The sequence below is a fragment of the Lygodium microphyllum genome, chromosome 9, assembly GCF_053477565.2.
Source record: "Lygodium microphyllum isolate KBCC chromosome 9, Lygodium_microphyllum_v1.1.10, whole genome shotgun sequence".
Taxonomy (NCBI): domain Eukaryota; kingdom Viridiplantae; phylum Streptophyta; class Polypodiopsida; order Schizaeales; family Lygodiaceae; genus Lygodium; species Lygodium microphyllum.
In genome coordinates this window covers 143,053,488-143,075,310 of record NC_141143.1, presented here as the reverse complement: position 1 = coordinate 143,075,310, position 21,823 = coordinate 143,053,488, and positions in this window count along the sequence as shown.

Genomic DNA, 21,823 nt, shown 5'->3' with positions numbered 1-21,823 from the left:
ATCACATTGACTCTCTAGATCAATAGAGAAGTCGGATGATGATGCATTTCATACATTTTCACACTATGTCCTCATAACATCATGACAACGTGTATGTGAGTTTTTCCAAAAACACCTACCTCCCTTAGGAGCGTAGGACCCCTAACCACAGCTAAGTTTTTCCACACTCTGCAGAATGTTTAGGGAGCATTGGGTTGGGGACCCCAATGTCCTGAACCACCACAATCCACAACTCTTCCGACTGTGCAAGCTCGGAATCATAAGAGCCATAACTCATCATTCACAAATCTAAAAGCAGTCATAACCATAAAATAGTCTTAACACAATTGTCAATGTATGTGATGCATAGAATCTATCCCCTTCATCAATTTTCATATTCCTTTCCAAAAAGCATTTGATAATACTAACATGCTTTTACAAGTTTAAGTAAGTTTAAACTAATCGTGATCCTTTTCTTATGTATTAACCGGATTATCTCCGTTCGGCCATCCATCATGATTACGATTTATGGCCGCAACCTCGATTTGTTGCGGAAGAACCCATCCTTTTGGTTGAATGGATTCAGTGTTAACTTCTGCTTGCATTTCAGCAGTAACAATTACTTCCTCACATTGGGGAGCTCTCTGAGCGTGATCTTGCTCACCATCTCGATGTCTCTTGAGAGTCATGGAAGAAGCTTGATGGATTTGGGCACCGCTTCTGCATAGGAGTGGGGAGAGAGAGAGAGAGAGAGAGAGAGAGAGAGAGAGAGAGAGAGAGAGAGAGAGAGAGAGAGAGAGAGAGAGAGAGAGAGAGAGAGAGAGAGAGAGAGAGAGAGAGAGAGAGAGAGAGAGAGAGAGAGAGAGAGAGAGAGACGCTAATTACAACATAGCTTCATTGCGTCAATATTAGAGAGACTTCCCCACCCATAGGTGAGTTTTTCCATACTCCGCAGAGTGTTTAGGGAGCATTGGGTTGGGGACCCCAATATCCCGAACCACCACAATCCACAATTGGTCTGGCTATGCAAGCCGAAATCATAAGAGCCATAACTCATCATTCACAAATCTAAAAGCAGTCATAACCATAAAACAGTCTTAACATAGTTGTCAATGTATGTGACGCATAAAATCTATCCCCTTCATCAATTTTTGTGTTCCTTCCTAAAAAGCATTTGATAATACTAACATGTTTTTACAAGTTTAACTAAGTTCTAACTAATCATGATCCTTTTGTTATATACTGACCTGATTATCTCCAATCTGCCATCCATCATGTGATTATGATTTATGGCCGCAACCTCCGTTTATTGTGGAATAACCCATCCTTCGGGTTGAATAGATTCGTGGCTAATTTTTGCTTGCATTTAAACAATGATTACTTCCTCAGGTTGGGGAGCTCTCTGAGCGTGACCTTGCTCAGCATCTCGACATCTCTTGGGAGCCATGGAAGAAGCTTGATGGATTTGGGTAGCGCTTCAGCATAGGGGTGGAGAGAGAGAGAGAGAGAGAGAGAGAGAGAGAGAGAGAGAGAGAGAGAGAGAGAGAGAGAGAGAGAGAGAGAGAGAGAGAGAGAGAGAGAGAGAGAGAGAGAGAGAGAGAGAGAGAGAGAGAGAGAGAGAGGTTGATTGCACCAAAACTTCGTCGCTTCAAAAGTAGAAAGACTTTTGCACGGATTGTTGTGTGTCTGTGTGTGTTTGACATGACACTCTACCCCTATTTATATAGTAATGGGGAGGGGGGGGGGGAAGAGGACGCTTGCCTTTTAGCATTTTTGAAGATGTCATTGATGATAAAGAGAGTATACTTTTTTAAGCATTTTTGACGACGTCAGGGAGGGGCGTCATCACTCAAGGCGTACGAAGATTTCGTTGGTGCTATTGGCTGCGCATGAGAAGCTCCCACTAGCTTGTAGGAAAATCTTCCCAAAAGGTCACCCATCCCGGCAGTGTCATCACCCAAGTGCACTTAACTATCAAGTGACTATCCACTAGGCTAGTTCTTTTTCTTGTTCTATACTAGAAACATAGTTTTAATAAGCTAGTCGTACAAGGGTTTTTCAAGTCTTTCTTCCATGAACTGACATATAATACCTCATTAATAATAACAATGATCTTCATAAGTAGAGATAGTTTCATAATTAGAGCTAGTTTTTAAAAATGCACAACATAAATCAATTTTCTTTGGAATGTATATGCACATTGTTTATTAAAATAAACTAAGTAATGGGGGACATTACAGCAAGAGGTGGAGGAGATGGCTAATCTGAATAAGATCTACCACTTCCTCTAGTGACCCTCTTAAACATCTTGGAATTTCTATCATCCCTATTTCTTTTTTCTTCCATAATAACATCTATATTTTTCAACCTAGCAAGATACATATAGATAGCAAAAGATTCCATTATTGGAGCATCCCAACTTATCATCTCAGGGATACTCTTATCTACATAATTCATCTTTCTCAATCCAAAGACCAAAAATAGTAGCTTCCATTCTAGCATAAGCATTCTGTATGGCCATATCATCAACCAACCTTGGCATTCCAACATTTCTGAATTTGGATTAAGTATTAGGCCAATGTCATGTAGGAGGATCTTGCAATCTTTTTAGAAAAATCAAATTATTTTCCAATGCATCTCTGTAATTCTTAGAATCCTTGTGCTCATGCTCAGTTCTGTCATACTACATTCATCATCATACAAACCTTTATCTAATTGGAGCCCTTTGAGCTACAATCTATCCCTTTCCTTCCATCCTAACAAAATTTAGTTGCAAGGTGCACATTCCCTTAAACAATTCATCCATTACATCCTCTTTCTTTAATAACGCCCACAACTTGATAAATGAAATGAGGTAAGATGGATGAGTGTAGTATGTGTATCCACTATCAAGCATGCTCTTTCATAAAATTTTATAGGAGATTAGAAAACAAAGTGCATGTATAGGGATTCAAGCCATGGCAATATAATCAATCGCAATGTTAACATCAAATAACAATGGTACTAACCCATTCTCATAGCATTTGGCACATGTGTAGGAGTATGACCAAAAATCAAAGGTGGTTACATGCAACAATATTGAAAAATGGATCTAGAAAAAATTTGAATATTTTGACAAAGCTAATGAATGATGGCTTCAAAGCCCTTGGCTATAAGAGAGATGTTTTGGTTAGAGTGGATGTATTCACATGCTATGTGACCTTATTAGAGACCAAATGAATAGGCTCAGCACACATGCTAGCCCATATCCTTTATCTCTTAACCAACATAGACACAACATCCTTGACATTATACTACTCTATATCTAAATCCCATTTTGTGGTTTCATCCTCAACGAGCTCTTTTAAGCTCAACTATAAAGCAAGATTTGTTGCTTGTAGAAACAATTATATTTTCTCATATTCTAAAGCCTACTACTTTGTAGTATTGTCAACTAGTCAAATCTGTGCTCGATTTTTTACAAAAGCTTTGTGCTACAATACCTTTATTGAGTTTTATAACCCACTCCATGAAAGTTCTATGAGTAATCATGCCAAGTTCACCAACGAAGTCGTGAGATTTTTGGTGTCTAGCCCAAGACCACGAGGGTTCTAGCAAGAAGGCATAATAGAAGAGAGACAAGAAAATAGTCTTGAGGCAATGGCTCAAACTAATGCCAAATTAAATCAATCCAAAAGATTCAATGATTGCTACATAAGAGCTCAAGCATAAAACAATGTAACTATATCCCAAAATTAGGCCCAAAACATGCACAAAATAGTCCAAATTCAAAACAGCCCACATACATCAAAATATCCTATCTTGAAGCTTCCAAAAAATGATTTTCTCAACCTAAAATCCATGTTTTGATTCACCTATAGTACTAGAGCAATAAGAAAATCTCAAATTTTTCCATAATATACCTCTATTTGGACCAACAAAGAGTGATAGATTGCACTCTGATCAAGGTAGATTTCCTGTGCACACAATGAGTAACATTGAATAGCCTATTATCTATATCAATCCACAAGAGTGCTAAAATGCTAAGTTTAGTCTCTTTTCACGCATCCAAACATATCTATCCATCTTCTTCCTATCTTATCTAGTATGTCCTAGCTTTTTCTTGTGTTTGTGCTTGAGTAATGGCATCAAAACTCAACCACATTACGCATAGCAGTAGGCACCCTAAAACATTCCAAAATTTACAATGGAAATCATGGGATCAATATCTAGCTCTTTCACACATATAAATCTCCTCTAAATCATGTCTTAGATCCACTTAATGTCCTATCTTTTGGCCCCATTGAAGACATTTGACCACTTTGAAGTGTAAGATTCAACTTTCACCACTTGATAGATAAAGACAAACAATGTAAGTTTAGCATAAATGATGACAATCACATCCTAGAAGCACATATATCAAATGCAATCAATTGATAGAGATCCCATACGTTTCAACCTATAGATACAAAACCACATGACATGGTGCCCTTACCCTAGCCTTGTATAGCTCCTATCTTTCTAAATCAAGATTTCCCTAAAATTAATGGAAATGCAAATGCTCCAAGATATTCCAACATCACATGAAAATTTTTATTCACAAAAAGTTCATAAATCTTAACCTTCAAATCTTTGAGGTTTCCCAAGCATTTCACTCTAGCATGGTTAGCTAAGAAAACACAAACACATGATCCCTCAATGATCTTAAGGCAAGAATACTCTACACATGCCTAGGTTTTGACACACACTTGTGCACCGTCATTTATATATACCTTTACTAATGTTTTGGCTTTTATGCCATGTATTGATCACAAAGAAAATGTTTGAAAGCTCCTTTACTCTCAATACTCTTACTATCCCTTTTTTCTTCTCCTTCTCTTTTGGAATAACTAGTCTCTTCCACAACTGGCTTGTCATCCTAGGATGCAACTCCATCAACTAGGCAAAAGTAATATTCGCTTTCCTCCCCAATGAATCCCTCTAAATATCATAATCACTATCACCCTCTAACAAAAAAATATCAACTCAGAAGGTATGTCTCCTAGGTGCTCTAGTTTTTTTCCCCCCCTTTTCTCTTCAAATCTTAACCTTTTATTTCTTCTTCTCTCCTACCTTACTTGTCTCCAGCTCCAGCTTATCTCTAACCTTAATCTATTATCTCTTAATGTTATATATATATATATATATATGCATATGTATATTAATGGTTGCTAGCATAGCATCTACAATGATTTTATCCTTAGCCAAAATGCAATTTCGAGTCTGCTCCTTTACTCTCAATACTCTTACTGTCCCTTTTTTCTTCTCCTTCTCTTTTGGAATAACTAGTCTCTTCCACAATTGGCTTGTCATCCTAGGATGCAACTCCATCAACTAGGAAAAAGTAATATTCGTTTTCCTCCCCAATGAATCCCTCTAAATATCATAATCACTGTCACCCTCTAACAAAAAAATATCAACTCACAGGGTATGTCTCCTAGGTGCTCTAGTTTTTTTTTCCCCTTTTTCTCTTCAAATCTTAACCTTTTCTTTCTTCTTCTATCCTACCTTACTTGTATCCAGCTCCAGCTTATCTCTAACCTTAATCTATTATCTCTTAATGTTTTATATATATATATATATATATATATATATAAATGGTTGCTAGCATAGCATCTACAATGACTTTACCCTTAGCCAAAATGCAATTTCGGGTCTCCTTTCCTTTCTCTTCTACACTCACTCCTCAAGATATCAATGGATCTTCAATATCAATGCAAAATTTATTGCACCTATTAAATATGTTCTTTTGTTGACTAAGTATATATCTCCACCTGCTCTATTTGGATGCAAATAATGAGTGCTAATGAGGAAAATTTCTCTACAATTATAACAAATTGGGGCTTTCCTTGCCATTCCCCTACCAACTCCTCTATGCACTTCCTAAGTAACTAATCCTCTACCTCCCTTCCCCTACTTTCCACTGAGTTCTTACCACCTCTTAGAGCATTTGAGCTCATGTTCTACACTTGCCTAACTAATCGATCCTCTTTGTGTGGGTCTAACTACACTACATTCCCATATAAAATTTTAAAATTATGGTCACCAATCTTAACTCCCTATTTTTCCTTGGTCTCTCAATGGATCCCAGGTCTTTTAACTTTTTAATTTTCCTCTCCTTCTCTATAGTGATCCACATAGCCTCCTCGAAGGTATTAGGTCCTTTGGTCTCTAATTTGGTCCTTCATTCTCCCTAAAACATGTTCAACTTTCAACATTGTTGGTGCTCTTTCTCCTTCTTCCGAAAAACTATTCCATCTATTGAGCATCTATTCCACAATCAAGTGAACTCAAGGCAAAGAAATAACTTGAATTATCATCTTTCTTCTAACAAAGCTCTATTTTTCACCAAATTTCTTAAGAAGTCTAAGTCCCCCTAAAATACTCAAGGAAAGCTTGCTTGATCACCTCATGCTCCATAGGAGTGGATGGTCTTCATTGCCTAAGGTATCACTCATAATCCTCTACCCAATGCTGCCATTTTTTTAAAGGTTGGTACTTTAAAATCTAAAGTTTCAAAGTTGGATCAATTATCATTTGCACTATGCATGCCAAACTGAAGTTTTTCTATAAAGCATCGAGAGCCTTTAACCCTTGTCCCATGGAACTCTAGAAAAGAATTGGACATTTTTCTTCAATCAATGGTCACAACCAAATAGTGCAAGTCCATTTAGCATTCCTCAAGAGGGGCTCTATAAAATATGTATGAGTGGTGGACAATGAAAATGTGATCCAGAACGTAGCATTGTAAGATAAAGAACTGCTAGTAAAAGGTGTGAACTTGACTTATCAACCTAAAAAATGGGGATTTCAAAAATTTTCAACCAAATACAAGAGAAATAACAATACAACAATCTCTATTTCCTCAAGTAACTTAAAAGAATGAGCATAAACACAATGCATACTAGAATATCTCAAGTTTGTTCGTGCAAGCTCAATAACTATGGAAAATGTGTGCAAAACATGGCACATGTAGTTGTAGATTCACATGTCATTTCAAATGCAAAACTTTAGCATGCATATTTTGGTAATCTAAATTTTGCTTATTTTCTATGCCCATGGAAATATGATATGGTGTCTTCATTGTCTACTCCTAAGGCACCTATAAAACACATTTTTAAGTGGATATGGGATAAAATGTAGCATACTTCCTTTCCAAAAGATGATTCATTTGAGAGTTGTTTGCATACTTGGGGGGTCACTCATGAATATATGTATATATAACGTGAGTTCAAAATAAGGGGTTTTCAAAACACCATTTTTATACATTTTTTACATACAGAAGGGTGTCATATAAAGGGATTACTTACAGATTGAATAGAAAAGGGTTGTGTTTTATTCAAGAAAAATTCACAGATTAGGATATTTATAAATAGGCCATGAATGCAGGTTATATAGAGAATATATATATAGTGAACCCCCCGAGTTTGCATACAACAACTTGTACATAGTGATGTTTGTGGTCCAATGTAAACACTATATTTTGGCAACTACCTTTATTTCATGACTTTCATTGATTAATACTTTATTTTTGCATGGTTATATGGTTCCAAAGGTAAGTCCAAATTGTTTTTGTGTTTATAACCCTTGGGTAAGTTAGTCATGAATATGTGTGTACATCATGTGTGCTCAAAATAAGGTATTTTTAAAATAGCATTTTTATCCATTTTTTACATATAGAAAGGTGTAATATAAAGGGGTTATTTACATATTGAATAGAAAATGGTTATTTTTTTTAAGAAAAAATTCATAGATAAGGATATTTGTAAATAGGCCTTGAACATACGTGATGTAGAGGATATACATATAGTAACTTCCTCGAGTTATAACCATGGTTGAATAGTTCTTTAAATAGGTCTGGTAAGATTTTCTATGCCCAAAGTATGTTAGAATTACTAGTGATAATTTGCTAAAGGTCTTGTATTTTTCCCATTATCTTTAATCTCACTAGCTTCTTGCATATCTTTTAATCACCTCCTCCTATAAACCGGCCTGAATATAAATTGCAACCCCATAATGCTCTAATCATGATCTTTGAAATGATCTTTGAATAACTTTCTAAACAAACACACCCTTGGCCAATAAGTTTATGTGTGTTATGCAAAGACAAATCAAAACCATCACTAACATTATAGTCAAAGTACAAACAATAAAAATCCATAGGTGATGAAAAGGCAAAGTAATCAACCATGTACATAACAATAATGCCAAATCCTAACAACTACATGTAGTACTAAGGGTTTTCTTATTTCGTGACAATGCCTAATAATGCATGCTTACTATGTGTTTGGTCTAAATGTCCTCTCTTTTCTTTTGAGAATGCCTATTATTGACATGGAGGATGTTTCAAAATATGTTTAAAAATATAGGCATAACTAATAATTTTTTGCATTTATAAATGCATTTTAAGTGTGTGCAATATACTTTTTATTGGCCACAAGTTTAAACATAGTTTTTAAAATGCAATGAAACATGTTGGCTTATGCATGTCTACTATTCACATCTATGCTGCCATTTGGTTCTAGTCATATCTCCTTATATTACCTATACTATCTTGTATATTACTCTGTGTGTGTGTGTGTGAAAAATAAGTATTCTACCCTCCCCTACCTATTGATTAAGAGTTAGGGAAGGGATTTTGATACTTAAGTAGGGGGAAAAAATAGGCCAAGCTTGCTACATTTCTAGTCACACTCATAGCCAGTGTTTGATAGGAAACTAGTTGGGGGAAGGAGGATTTTGTAGATGTGGTGGCCAGGCATGTGTGCACTCCATTTTGTTGTATAGTTATCTTTGATGTGGTGAGCTAAGCTAATAGGGAAGGGGGTGACAACACCATAAGGTCAGAGGAGGGGGGTTTGGATTACTGCATCAACCATGAGTATGAGAAGGGGGTGTTTGGTTTAGCTAGCTGCATTTCTAGTCACACTCATAGCCAACATTTGATAGGAAGCTATTTAAGGGAAGGTGGAGGTTGCTGTTGTGGGGCACTCCATTTTGTTGTATAATAAGCTGCTTTGATGTGGTGAGCTAAGCTGATAATAGGGAAGGGGGTGATAATACCAACAAGGGGCACGGGGTGGTTTGGGGTTGGGTTTACAACATCAATGATAAGAATGAGAAGGGGGGGCTTTGGTTTATTGACCCTACTAACTAATGCTACTAACATTCATAATTAATTTTCAAGAACTAATCTCTAAACCTTGGTAACTAATCTCTAAACCTCAATGACTAGCTAAATAACTAGACTTACTACTTCTAACTTACCTTGATTAGTATTTTGTTAGTGATAAGCTAGCTACATTTCTAGTCACACTCATAGCCAACATTTGATAGGAAGCTATTTAAGGGGAGGTGGAGGTTGTTGATGTGGGGCACTCCATTTTTTTGTATAGTTAGCTTTGATGTGGTGAGCTAAGCTGATAATAGGGAAGGGGGTGATAATACCAACAAGGGGCGCGCGGAGGGGGGGGGGGTTGTGGGGGCCGGGGGCGGGGGGTTGGGTTTACTACATTAATGATAAGAATGAGAAGGGGGGGACTTTGGTTTATTGACCCTACTAACTAACGCTACTAACCTTCATAATTAATTTTCAATAACTAATCTCTAAACCTTGGTAATGATCTCTAAACCTTGGTGACTAGCTAAATAACTAGACTTACTACTTCTAACTTACCTTAATTAGTATTTTGTTAGTGATAACTAGCTTATTCAACTAACAAGCCCATTAACTAACTTGTACTAACCATAATTTTTTACTTTGTTTTATAATTATTGTTATTTTTAGCTTTATATAAGTGAACACTTGCAAGTGCCACATCATGTAAGACAGTAGTTGAAGAAAATAGTCTTGCAATATTTGACATATATTAGTTTTGTGAGTCAAAACTTTGGTATATTATGATAACTCAAATATCCAATTGTAATTTGATGAATGTTTCCTATCAAGATATAAGGTTCCAATGAAAATACTTACGGATATTTTTATTATATCCAAGAGGCAATAGAAATATCATTTATCATTTCATGTGTCCACGAATAAAAAGTTCGCTTATTAATCCTTGTTTTCTCAGAATTATAGTATTCTATTAATTTTGGTTTTAATTACCCTTCCATGATTTGTAACTATATATTTCCATCACTAGATGTTCAATAAAACTAGGCCAAACTAACTCATGTGCTACATAATCTACGTAATTTTAGGTGAATCCCTTGAGGTTTTATCGTAATCATTTCAATGAGAATAGTTTGAAGAATTTCTTTTAGGTGTTGCAACTATTGGGAAATGAGATGCTATGTTGGGAGGCTTTTGTAAGTCTAAAAGATGCATCTATCATGGCTCACATGATGGACATTAAACCCATCATGGAATGTCACGTGTGAGATATGTAGGCTCTCTCTATGTCATGTTATTGAAATACATAATACCCCTCCAGGGCCATTTTCTAGACCCTTTTAGTACTATTACCCCGATCTGCTGGTTTGACTCTTTTTATCCTTTTAGAATTATTAAAGTCTAAAGTACTAATCCAAATCCACATGATTGATTTTCTTGCATATACACAACTTGTTTTAAGTTATGCATAATACCAATACTACTAATGAAAAGCTAGAGTTCTAAGTACAAATTTCTTTCCTATGCTCTTGGGGCCATTGATAAATATACAAAAATTATCGAGCAAGTTAAACTAAATAAATTTCCACAACTTTATACACATTTATGAAGGATGCCCTTTTAGATGGGAGTATTATTGGTTGAACAAAAACCCTGAGAAGGAGATGTAGATACTCATATGAATACTAATCATACATAATGTATTTGGATATGGCCTATATCTACATATGGTATATTTTATTGCAAAAAGTTAGAATACATTATTCAACTTTGTACTCTAATCTCTCAACAAATGTAGATAATTATGAACCTATCATAATTTGATTTGGGAGTTAAGTTATTATTTTATCATAAAGTAAAAAAAGAAAAAAGTCAACACCCTTGAAAAACTTGCATGCTTCATAATTGACTGAGTGTTCGTGTTGCTTATACACATAACCAAGTTGAAAAATTAAAATGTATTTGATTATAGTAAGCCTAATATATGAGATATTCATTACACAAAGTGTGTGTATTTTTTTAATGTACAATACATGCTCTATAAGTAAAATACATATTACTATAACTAAAGAATTCTTTGATCAAATAAGTGCATTGAATTATATGCTAGAGCATCAACGCTAGTCTTGTTAGGGAGTCATCTCGGGGAAGTTACTATATGTATATCCTCTACATCACGTATGTTCAAGGCCTATTTATAAATATCCTTATTTGTGAATTTTTTTAAAATAAAACATAACCCTTTTCTATTGAATATGTAAATAACCCCTTTATATTACACCCTTCTATATGTAAAAAATGTATAAAAATGGTAGTTTAAAAATACATTATTTTGAATGCATGTGATGCACACATATATTCATGAGTAACTTACCCAAGGGAGTCATAAAATGGGATTAAAGCCACACAAGTGGTTAAAATAACAGACAATTTTTCTTCAACCAATATATAAATACCTTTAAGAATGAGTTTCATACGTCAAAGCATTTTTTATTGATATTTTGAAATGTTAGAAAATGTATTGATCAAGCCATTAAGGAAGTTGTCAAATCGAGTTGTCCTTTTGGTGAAACATGTCCAATGACCCCCTTGAAAAGTGCACATTCTCGAGCAAATGGCAAATTAGTACATTTCTTCTGCTCCTATATTCTTGTGTTGACAATGAATTCTAGAAAGGAATCTCATGTACAATATATATGTGAAGAGAATTGAATATTCTAAGAAGATATACAAATATATAGGATTTTGGCTTTTCTTCTACAACACTAATGTTAATGACTTGGGGGGGTGCACTTATAGAAACCCATCTATATCACAAGTGTTCACATGGTATTAGATGTTATATGAAGGCATTAAAATGACCCCTTTACTCAAGAAACTCACATTTGCTTAAACTGCAATTTGAAAATAACCTTTTACAAGCATAATCCTATCAGATATCCACATTATATTGGATCAAATAAACTTTTTAACAATCATGTAGTACACTTACGCTTTTTGAGGTGCAACCCCCAAGACTAATACCCTATGCTAGTTTTTTCTTAAATTTTCTCGTGCAAGTTTTTGTAGTTTAGAAGGGAAATAGTGAAGACCTTTTTTAAAAATTTAAATTTTTGTAAAGCCTACATAGTACTACCTAACTTGGTATATTTCTCCCCTCTAAACCAAGAAAGGTCCCCTAATCAACATGATAGCATACACTTATTACAAGAAATGATAATAGATTCATTATAGTTTGTATAGAGATTTCTTGAAGATGTCTAATCACATGGACATTAAGGGTTACATATTGTTAGATCTATCCATAATGAAGAATTTGACAATGTTAGAATTTTAAGGCCAATAATATATACAAGTTTGTATAATAAATCTTTATTTTGAGCAACTTTCTATCCTTAATTGTTTTAGTTATGGCATATGCAACTTCGTGTGTGTGTGTGTGTGTGTGTGTGTGTGTGTGTGTGTGTGTGTGTGTGTGTGTGTGTGTGTGTAGAGAGAGAGAGAGAGAGAGAGAGAGAGAGAGAGAGAGAGAGAGAGAGAGAGAGAGAGAGAGAGAGAGAGAGAGAGAGAGAGAGAGAGAGAGAGAGAGAGAGAGAGAGAGAGAGAGAGAGAGAGGACTTGATCAATGGCCATGACATCATTCCACAAAACCTTTGTTATGAATCGATGAGTGTAGAAAATGTGCAATCCATGATAAGATAAAATTGACATTTATCCATCATAGATGGCACTGTGATTGAGGAGAGCATTGATCCATCATAGATGGCAATGGTGTAATGAACGGGGATCACGGGAATATGGCATGGGAACATATCAGTCACACTAACGGTATATAAGGTGTAAGAGGGTATTTTGAAGCATCACAGAAATTATCAAGAAACTCTCTTTTCACCTTCTCAAGCTCCCATGGCTTCCTCTTCTTCTTCCTCTCTCCCTCTTTCTCTCTCTTCTTCTTGCCTTTCTCTCTCCTCTCCCTCTTCTTATGCAATCCTTCTCTCTCTCTTTTCCCTTAGTTAGGACAGTTAGGTCTTCTTCATTACAAGTGGTATCATAGCTTTGTCCTTGATCATTCTCTTTCCCCGTAGATTTAGGGCTCTCACAGTTTCCCACAGTTAAAAAGCTCCAGTTACATCTCTTTCATAGGTACACAGGAGTACTCAGGCAGGCTGTCAGCCCTCTTGAAGTCTGTGGCAGCCTTTCTTGGAGCTTTCCCAAGAACCATGGACAAATCTGGAGACGGGTAGACAAATTTGACAGGTCGTCACTAATTTTCATGCAAGTTTTTTAGGGTTTTTGGCAAAAAGGAGGGCAACACAGTTAGAGAAGGCCAAAGACTCAGTTACTTTTCAAGAAGACCTTCTCTCTCCTCTTTTCCCAAGCTGCCATGGAAGCTCCAACTCAAGAATCTCAGGAATTCTTCTCCCCCTCCTCTTCCTCAGCAAGATGGGCTGGTCCTAAGGTGTTCCCCTCAGTGAGAGAAGCACAGTGAGCAGCAGCACCCCATGGTTCAATCCTGCCTGTGGCCCCCCAAGAGCAGCCAGAAATTTGCGGTGCAAAAAACGGGCTGCTTCTTAGCCTGCAGGGTAGTCCCCCAGCCTTCCCCTCCTTCCTGACTTCAGTCCTGGTCCTTGGCAACCTTCTTGGGCAGCATCAGTGACATTTTTCTCAGCCCTTGGACTCCCCTTTGGCACTCAAGAGACCCTGGTCTGGTGCAGTCCATGGCAGCCATGGAACCTTGGCATCAAGCTTAGAAATCCTGAAGATTTTGGTCTCTCCTTGGTCCCCGGGAGTCCCTCTTGAAAATTGCTCTAGATTTCAGCCCATCAAGAAGAACGGGAAGAAGATTACAAGCAATATTTGAAGGCATGCTCTTGTGGGCAGCCATGGCTATGGAGTAGGAACTCTATTTCAGCCATGGCTATGGAGCAAGAACTCTCATGGAGAGGTCCTGAACCATCCTGCCCCAAGCTTTCTTGAAGAAGCATACCCATTTTGGAGCCATGGAGCATTCGGGATCAAATGGAGTTCTCATGGAGGACTGAGGTGGCATCAGCGGCTGCCTTCTTCTCCAAAAGACTCAAGGTAACTATTTCTTGGCTCTCATTCTCTCTGTTTAAGCCTCTTGTTGAATCCCATCCATTTGTTTGAGAGAATGTATGAGTCCAAGTAGATAATAGGAGACCCAAACCTTGAATGCATGCTGATTAATTGCCCCAGTCATTTCTCTTTGATCTTATAGTGCTGAAATGGATTTTACTCATGCTGAAGCTTCATTGTGATTATATTTTGTTTACTCATAACCCATTTGGCTTTTTGTGAATTGGCTGAGCCAAGAAGTGATAAAAATCCATTGTATGAGGGTGAGTAGGCAGTGAGTCACTGCCGGTAAGCTCCCTATCCCTATTTCCCATTCCAATTCCATGCACTTCATGAAAAGCCCAAAATTTTGATTCCAGAAATGCATCTCATGCTGGTTGTTTAATTAATAAATGTCTACCATGTATATTCCGGGTGAGGAAAAGCCCGATGCCAGGCGAGGTGGCAAGACAAAAGAGGGGTGACCTCCCCTTGCCATCAAAGACCCTGAAGGGGTGCACAACCCGGCTGGGGGAAACTTTGCCCACCTCCCGGTGATCTGGAGCCCAAAGAATTATTGCAGGTGCAGGTACATTTGATGGAATAGCCCGAACCCTGATCATTTGAGCCCACAAACCCCTACATGCATTGGTAATGTCATAAACCGCTTGGTAATGTATGGTGGATGCAATGCAAGAAGGGCAGGGAATGCAATATGGAACTGGTCTAAGCAATAAGATATGGATGCAAAGAATGTATGGCTTTATGGGGCATTGAGAGCCACCATTGAGGCCCTGGATGTCTGGGGTAAGACCCTCACCATTGGGATAAAGAATGCTTCTTGAGGGAGCCTTTGCAAGGTATTGCATACAACCAGTCCTACACAGTCAGTTCACAAGAATTGATTACAGCAAAGACTCTTTGTGTGACTGAGCGCAAGCTCTATAGCTTAACTCAAAGAGGGAATTTTCCCCTTCGATGTGAGCTAAAAAACTCCCCATTCCGCCCTACAGTTTGGGAGATACACTCAGTTTTGTACCCACAGGCACTGTGGGACAGGTAGCAGTCCTACACAGTCAGCCCACAAGAACTGATTACAGCAAAGCCTTCTCGTGTGACTGAGTGTGAGCTCTATAGCTTGATTCGAAGAGGGCATTTTCCCCTTCTATCTGAGCTAAAAACCTCTCCATTCCGCCCTACGTTTTGGGAGTTACACTTAGTTTTGTGCCCAAAGGTATTGTGGGACAGGCAGTAGTCCTACACAGTCAGCCCACAAAAAGTGATTACAGAAAAGCCCTGATCATTTACTGTCGAAATTTTTTTTACATAGCCTCATAGAGGGGATCAAGGGCTTTCATTTGAATCAGAAATTTTGGAAATCGGAGTTTTCTAGCTCAAGTTATCATCATTTCTGTAACAGGAGGTCTGGTAGACTGCACTTGGAATGGCAGGCCACAAGGGGAGAGATGGAGCAACACCACAGGGAGATGGAAACCCGCCAAGATCAGCGTCATTCCGAGATGATGGCTAAGATGGACTTACTCATAGAGTGCATGGGCGCCCTCATTCCCGCCATTGCCCCCTCCTCGGATCGACCCAAGGAGTATGTTCCTCCCCGTGAGGCTAACCGCCCTCCTCCCTTGGAGGCCGGGCGCAGCCCACAAGGTCTTGGTGGTACCCATGGCATTCCCCATAGCACTTATGAGACGGGTGAGCCCTCCGCTCGGAATGATGAGCCCCTCCATCCCTCCCCCGTCTCGAATCCTTCCAGCCCATCATTGGCACCCCAACTTCCTCGTAACGGAAGCTACTTGCACACTCAAGGGAATGGTCCCAATGCAAACCTTGGGCAACATGGATTGCACGGAGTGCATGGGCAGCATGCATATGGAAATGGGCAGCATGTATATGGTAATGGGCAGCATGGACATTTTGGACAGCAAGGTCCTAATGGCAATTTGGTCCTCATGTAATGCACGGGCAGCATGGCCCCCATGGGAATTTTGGACAGCAAGGCATGTATGGGCAGCATGTAGCACATGGCATTCATGGGCAACCAGGCCCGAATGAGCTGCGTGACAAGATTGTGTTTACAAAATTCAATGGGCAATCCTCATCCCCAGCTGAACTAGAGGAATGGACCTCTAAATTGGAAGCCTATTTTCTCATCTACCCCCGTACCGATGAAGCAAAGATCATTTTTGCCTCCCTTCACTTAGAAGGTTTTGCCCACACATGGTGGAGATTTGTTCAGTGAGAAAACCAGCAGTTTCGTGATTGGGAAGAGTTCAAAATGCATATGATCCAAGTTTTTGTCTCCCCGGTGGAAAAAGAACACTTGGCTAGGCAATGGTATCAGTTTGATCAGCGAAATCTCACCGTGAGGGAGTACACCAACCAGTTTATGAACTTATCCATGTATGTTGAGGCAGTTAATGATGAGGTCAAATTGCATAAATATATTTATGGGCTGGATGCGCATCTCTCAGCTGATGTAATGGCTCAAAAGCCAGCCACCCTGTTTGCAGCCATAGAATTGGCCGAACGCTATGGTCGAAAGTACCGCCGCAACGAGAGCACGCAGCCCATTGCTGGACAGCAAAGATACCCTAGTAGGCAACCCCCATATGCTACAAATTATCGCAGCAATAATGCAAGGAATGGCAGCCCCAAAATTCCTACTTATCCCACTTTTAATGCTGAAAGGAAATATGGCAGTTTTGGGACAGCACCACCCTTCAAAAGTGACCCAAAGTATGCTGAAAATAAGGCCAGGAATGGCTTTGGTTCCAACGGTCAAAAATTCATTCCTTTTGAAGTTGTCAAGGATAGAAAAGCCAAAGGCTTGTGTTTCAATTGCGGGAATAAGTACACAACTGATCATGCATCCAAATGCCCCTTTAAGAATGCCACTGTCAAGTTTAATAGCATGTATGTGCTGGAAGATAGTGACAAGCTGGAAGAGGACATGCATGACAGCTCTCAAATTATGACACTTGCTGAAAATGCTGAATATGAGGAGGATATTGATCCCGATCAGTTTTATGACTCATCAGACGGGTTCCCTTTTGACCCGGGTGGCTGCCCCGTTGATAACATGCTTGGGAATGACCCTTGGCACCCCTCATCCACCGCTATATCAGCCTGCTCAATCTCCATGGATGCATGGACCAGCTCTAGGAGTCCGAACACCTTACGAGTGCATGGTAACATTGATGGCAAGAGTGTATACATCCTCATAGATAGTGGCAACACACACAGCTTTGTAAATAAATCAACTCTTAGCCGTTTGGCATGTGTTCCCACTGAATTACAGCCACCCCTTCGGGTTCAAGTGGCCAATGAAAATGAGGAAGTGAGCTCCCATGTATGCACACAAGTGTCTCTCATGCTGGCTGAAAATTACACAGCAAAGATGGACTTGATTACCCTTGATATGGGCCCCGTGGATATTGTATTGGGATGCGATTGGCTTTAGCAGTTGTGAAAAATCTCTATGGACTTCTCTCAGCTGTACATGGAGTTTGTAATGCATGGGCAGCTTGTACACTTGGAGGGAATCAAAGAAAACACAGATTTTCAGCTTATAACAGCAAGACAACTCAAAAAGGAATTCAAGAAGCGCTCCCAAATCTTTGTCTTGCACTTGCATAAGGATAATGATGACCAACACACCTTGGGGAAGCAAAATGCAGCACTAAAAGCACTTTTGGCTGAGTATGAAGACTTATTTCAACCTCCCACCACCCTTCCTCCAAAAAGATTGGTGGATCACCCGATCGACTTGGAGCCTCATGCCAAGCCCATCAATAAACCCCCATACAGACTCTCTAAATGTGAGAGAGAGGAAGTAGCAAAGCAAGTCAAGGAGCTCACTAAGATGGGATTCATAGAGCCTAGCTCTTCCGCTTATGCCTCCCCGGTCCTATTGGTTAAGAAAAAGGACGGATCTTTCCGGTTGTGCATTGACTACCGTGATCTCAATAAGATCACCGTAAAAAATAGATACCCCATCCTCGAATTGATGACTTGCTTGATGAACTCCAGGGTGCACGCTACTTCACTAAAATTGATTTGCGATCCGGTTACCACCAAATCAGAATGCGGGCGGGTAATGAAGTCAAAACGGCCTTCCGAACTGACCGTGGCTTGTATCATTTCCTTGTCATGCCATTTGGGCTCACAAATGCTCCCGCCACATTTCAGAGCTTAATGAACAAGATATTGCAGCCATGGCTTTTCAAGTTTGTGTTGGTATTCTTTGATGATATACTCATTTATAGCAAGTCAATGCATGAGCCAGATCAATCGCCGTATGTAGTGGCTTTCGCACGGCACCACGATCTTCTGCTTGTAAGTTGCTTGTAAGTTGTGGACGTAGCTCAATTTTGAAGTGACTGCGAACTGCTGGCGACTACCATGAGCCCACCACGAGAGCAGGTCAGCCCCTCATATACTGTGCCATGTCCAGAAGAGGTCAGCACCTTACGTCTATCAAGGTGGAACGAGCCATTGTTGACGGAGTTACGTCATCGGCTGAGGATAAATATCAGTATGGGCCCCGCCACGGGCCCATACTTTTCCATTGGTATGATCGGAAGCGCCGGTTTTAGGCGCGTGTGTTTCTTTTTTCACCATTAAAGGATTAAATAAAACTAAAAACCTTTACGACCAACAAACATATGCGCGCCCAGAGTGATAGAGTTCCAAAGTGCTTCCAGGAGGGTGCGAGTTCAAATCCTGCCGTGTGTAGCGGGCGATCAGACCAAACCCCCTTTTAGGGGCCTTTTATATTTTAATTAATTTCCACCAAGTGACCGGGTGAACCCTTTCGCGGTGGTGGGGGCCATGCCGAAATTTATCCTCAGCGGCATCGAGTTATTCACGGCGGAGCTCGCAGCGTATATAAAGCGAAGGGGGCTGGTATCGAGAGAGAATCACATGTTTAATTTGTCACTCTAAAATAATCTCTCTCTCTCTCTCTCTCTCTTGCATGTACATACTCTCTCTCGACTCAGAATCTGCTCTCAGTGTTCAAGATATTGTACACGATTATAACAGTAACAAAAATCAATCAATCTCTCTCTCTCTACGGGGCCCGCACGTGTAGCGGTGTAGGTCTTTCCAACCGGAACCGCCGGTTTTCAAAAGCGGGAAGCTTTTTCTTTAATTTTTGCAATAAAATTTCCAAAAGAAGCATTCTTATATCATCTAAATACGCGGGCATAGTGGAAGCATGGCTCAGTGGCCTGGTTGCAGCACGCAGGGTTGATTCTCAGGGAGAGCGGGCAAGGCTCTACGCATCTCTCCTTTTTAGGGGCCTTTTTTATTCTTATCAACCGGGAACGGGATGAACCCATCACTTTCGATGGCCCCCATTATTTTTGCGGACATGTCGGTTCTCTCTCGGTGATTTGCTGATAGCTTAATTTTTTATATTTATTTGAATAATTAATTTGGATGATGCAGGTCTGTCATCATCTTCTTAGGCGGGCGCATGGTTCTGAGTGTTGAAAATTGCGAGGAAGATGAGAGACGAAAGGAAGAGAGGAGAGAAGAGAGATATGAGACACCGGAAGTGGAACCCCAGAAGTGTGTCAACTGAGCACACATGATAGGAATATATAGAGGGGACCTGGGGCGCTATATATAAACAGACTATATATGGCTAACAGGGGCGCTATATATAGACAGACTATATATAGCTAACACCCATGCTCAAATAAAGGTCCCTTACTATGGATGAAAAAACCCTTGGGGGCTCAAGGGAAAAACCCACAGCTCTATATAAACCTACCGTTATTTTAATATTCAAAATATAAAATTACAAAGTTGAACTTACAAGAGCCTATTCATAGGCATCAAAGGAGCTACATCACTCGTGAATTACAACATCAACGGAGAAGGAGCTACATCACTCGGGTGCTTCTTCACTCCTGAATTACAACAGCCTATCCAGAGGCATCAAAAGAGCTTTATCACTCCTTAATATACAACATGTAAAATAAGGATGAGCTTTATCACTCCTTAATATACAACATGTAAAATAAGGATAAGCGACATCACTGCAAAAGATAAAATCTCCAAGAAATTCCTTCAACTGAACTTGGGATGTAAGCAGTATATCTGTCACATCAAAACTTAAAAAAAAACGTTATAGTGACATTAGAACAACACAAGGTCTATAGAGACGGTTCGCGACGCCGCTCTATAGACAACATAACACACGTGGGGCCGGCCCATGAACAGAATATAAATAAAACAATTTGTCATTAGCTGGAATATATACGCTCATCAGCTGAAAAGAATATAAACGAAACAATGTAGAATATGTCTTATCACAGGAATTCTCCTATCACAGGAATTCTCTGTTTCCTTGATAGGACATCTTTCATTGGAAACAACGAAACATCAGCTGGAATAGATGAACAACAGCTGGAAACAATGAACAAGGAATGAAACATCAGCTGGAACAACTCAATAGCTGGAACAACGCAACACACAAATCCTGTGGAAAGAGATCTGGTCTAGTTGCGGCCCACTGCCCCCATTTGATGAATGTCGCACCTGCAAACTCTAGAGTATGATGCACAAGCTGCATCTAAGACTGCCGGAAGCTATCTCTTACAGCTGGAATAATAATGAAACATCAGCTGGAACATTTCAACAGCTATGCCATTTTTATGCACATAGTCGTGCTAATCCTGTGCAAGGAGTGCATCATTGTGACAGTACGAAGATGCTTTTGAAGCTTCATCAGAAGTGCTTTGTACTTTGGTGCTAGGCATGTGCTTCCTTTCCATCGATGTACCCACAGCATGTGCAGAACACACGAATAACAGAGGACTATTATTACAGTCATCTTCTGGAGAGAAATTGTCACCGACTGTGCAATGCGTGGCTTGCCCTTTCTTGTTACACGAGAGAGGAGAGGCTGAGGCCGATTCCGTGATTGAAGAATTGCGCCTGTCCTTTGCAGAAGGCACCTTTTCAACAAGAAAACCAACTGCTTTGCTGGCAATCAGAATCAAGGCTTAGGCCGACTTTCATTGGGCCGACAAGTGATGCCTCATCCCTGCTGCACAGAACTCTGTACTTTGCAGCTCTAAATGGTTCCCCGTTAACAAAAATCCCATTCAGGGACAGTCTGCATGGTAATGCATTTAGCTTTACACAACCCGACAGGCTATCATGCCTTTGTTGATCTATGGATAGTATAGGCTTCCCCAGCCTATCACACCTTTGTTCATCTATGGTTGCTTGAGGCCTTCCCAAGCTATCACACCCGTGTTGATCTAAGACCAGTTGAGACCTTCCCATGTGGTTGTTCTGATGAGAGATTTTGCGTTGTGCCATATCCTCCATCGAACATGCAAAATCGCGACTTCTTTTCACCTTCTTTCCAGCCAAGCATGGATTGCATTTCTGAAGATCAAGGATTTCCCTATGGCGACAACCAGTCGAAGGTAGAAATTGCTCGCATTGCACAGTCTTGGTGTTATTGTCTGCTTCAACTGCGGATACTGCTGCAGACATCCTCTTCTCCTGGCAATGCAGACGGTTGATGCGGCTGTCTTGGAAGACGATGTGGCACAGCTTCTTGGATCGGCTGATGGAGTAGGAGAAGGCAGAGTC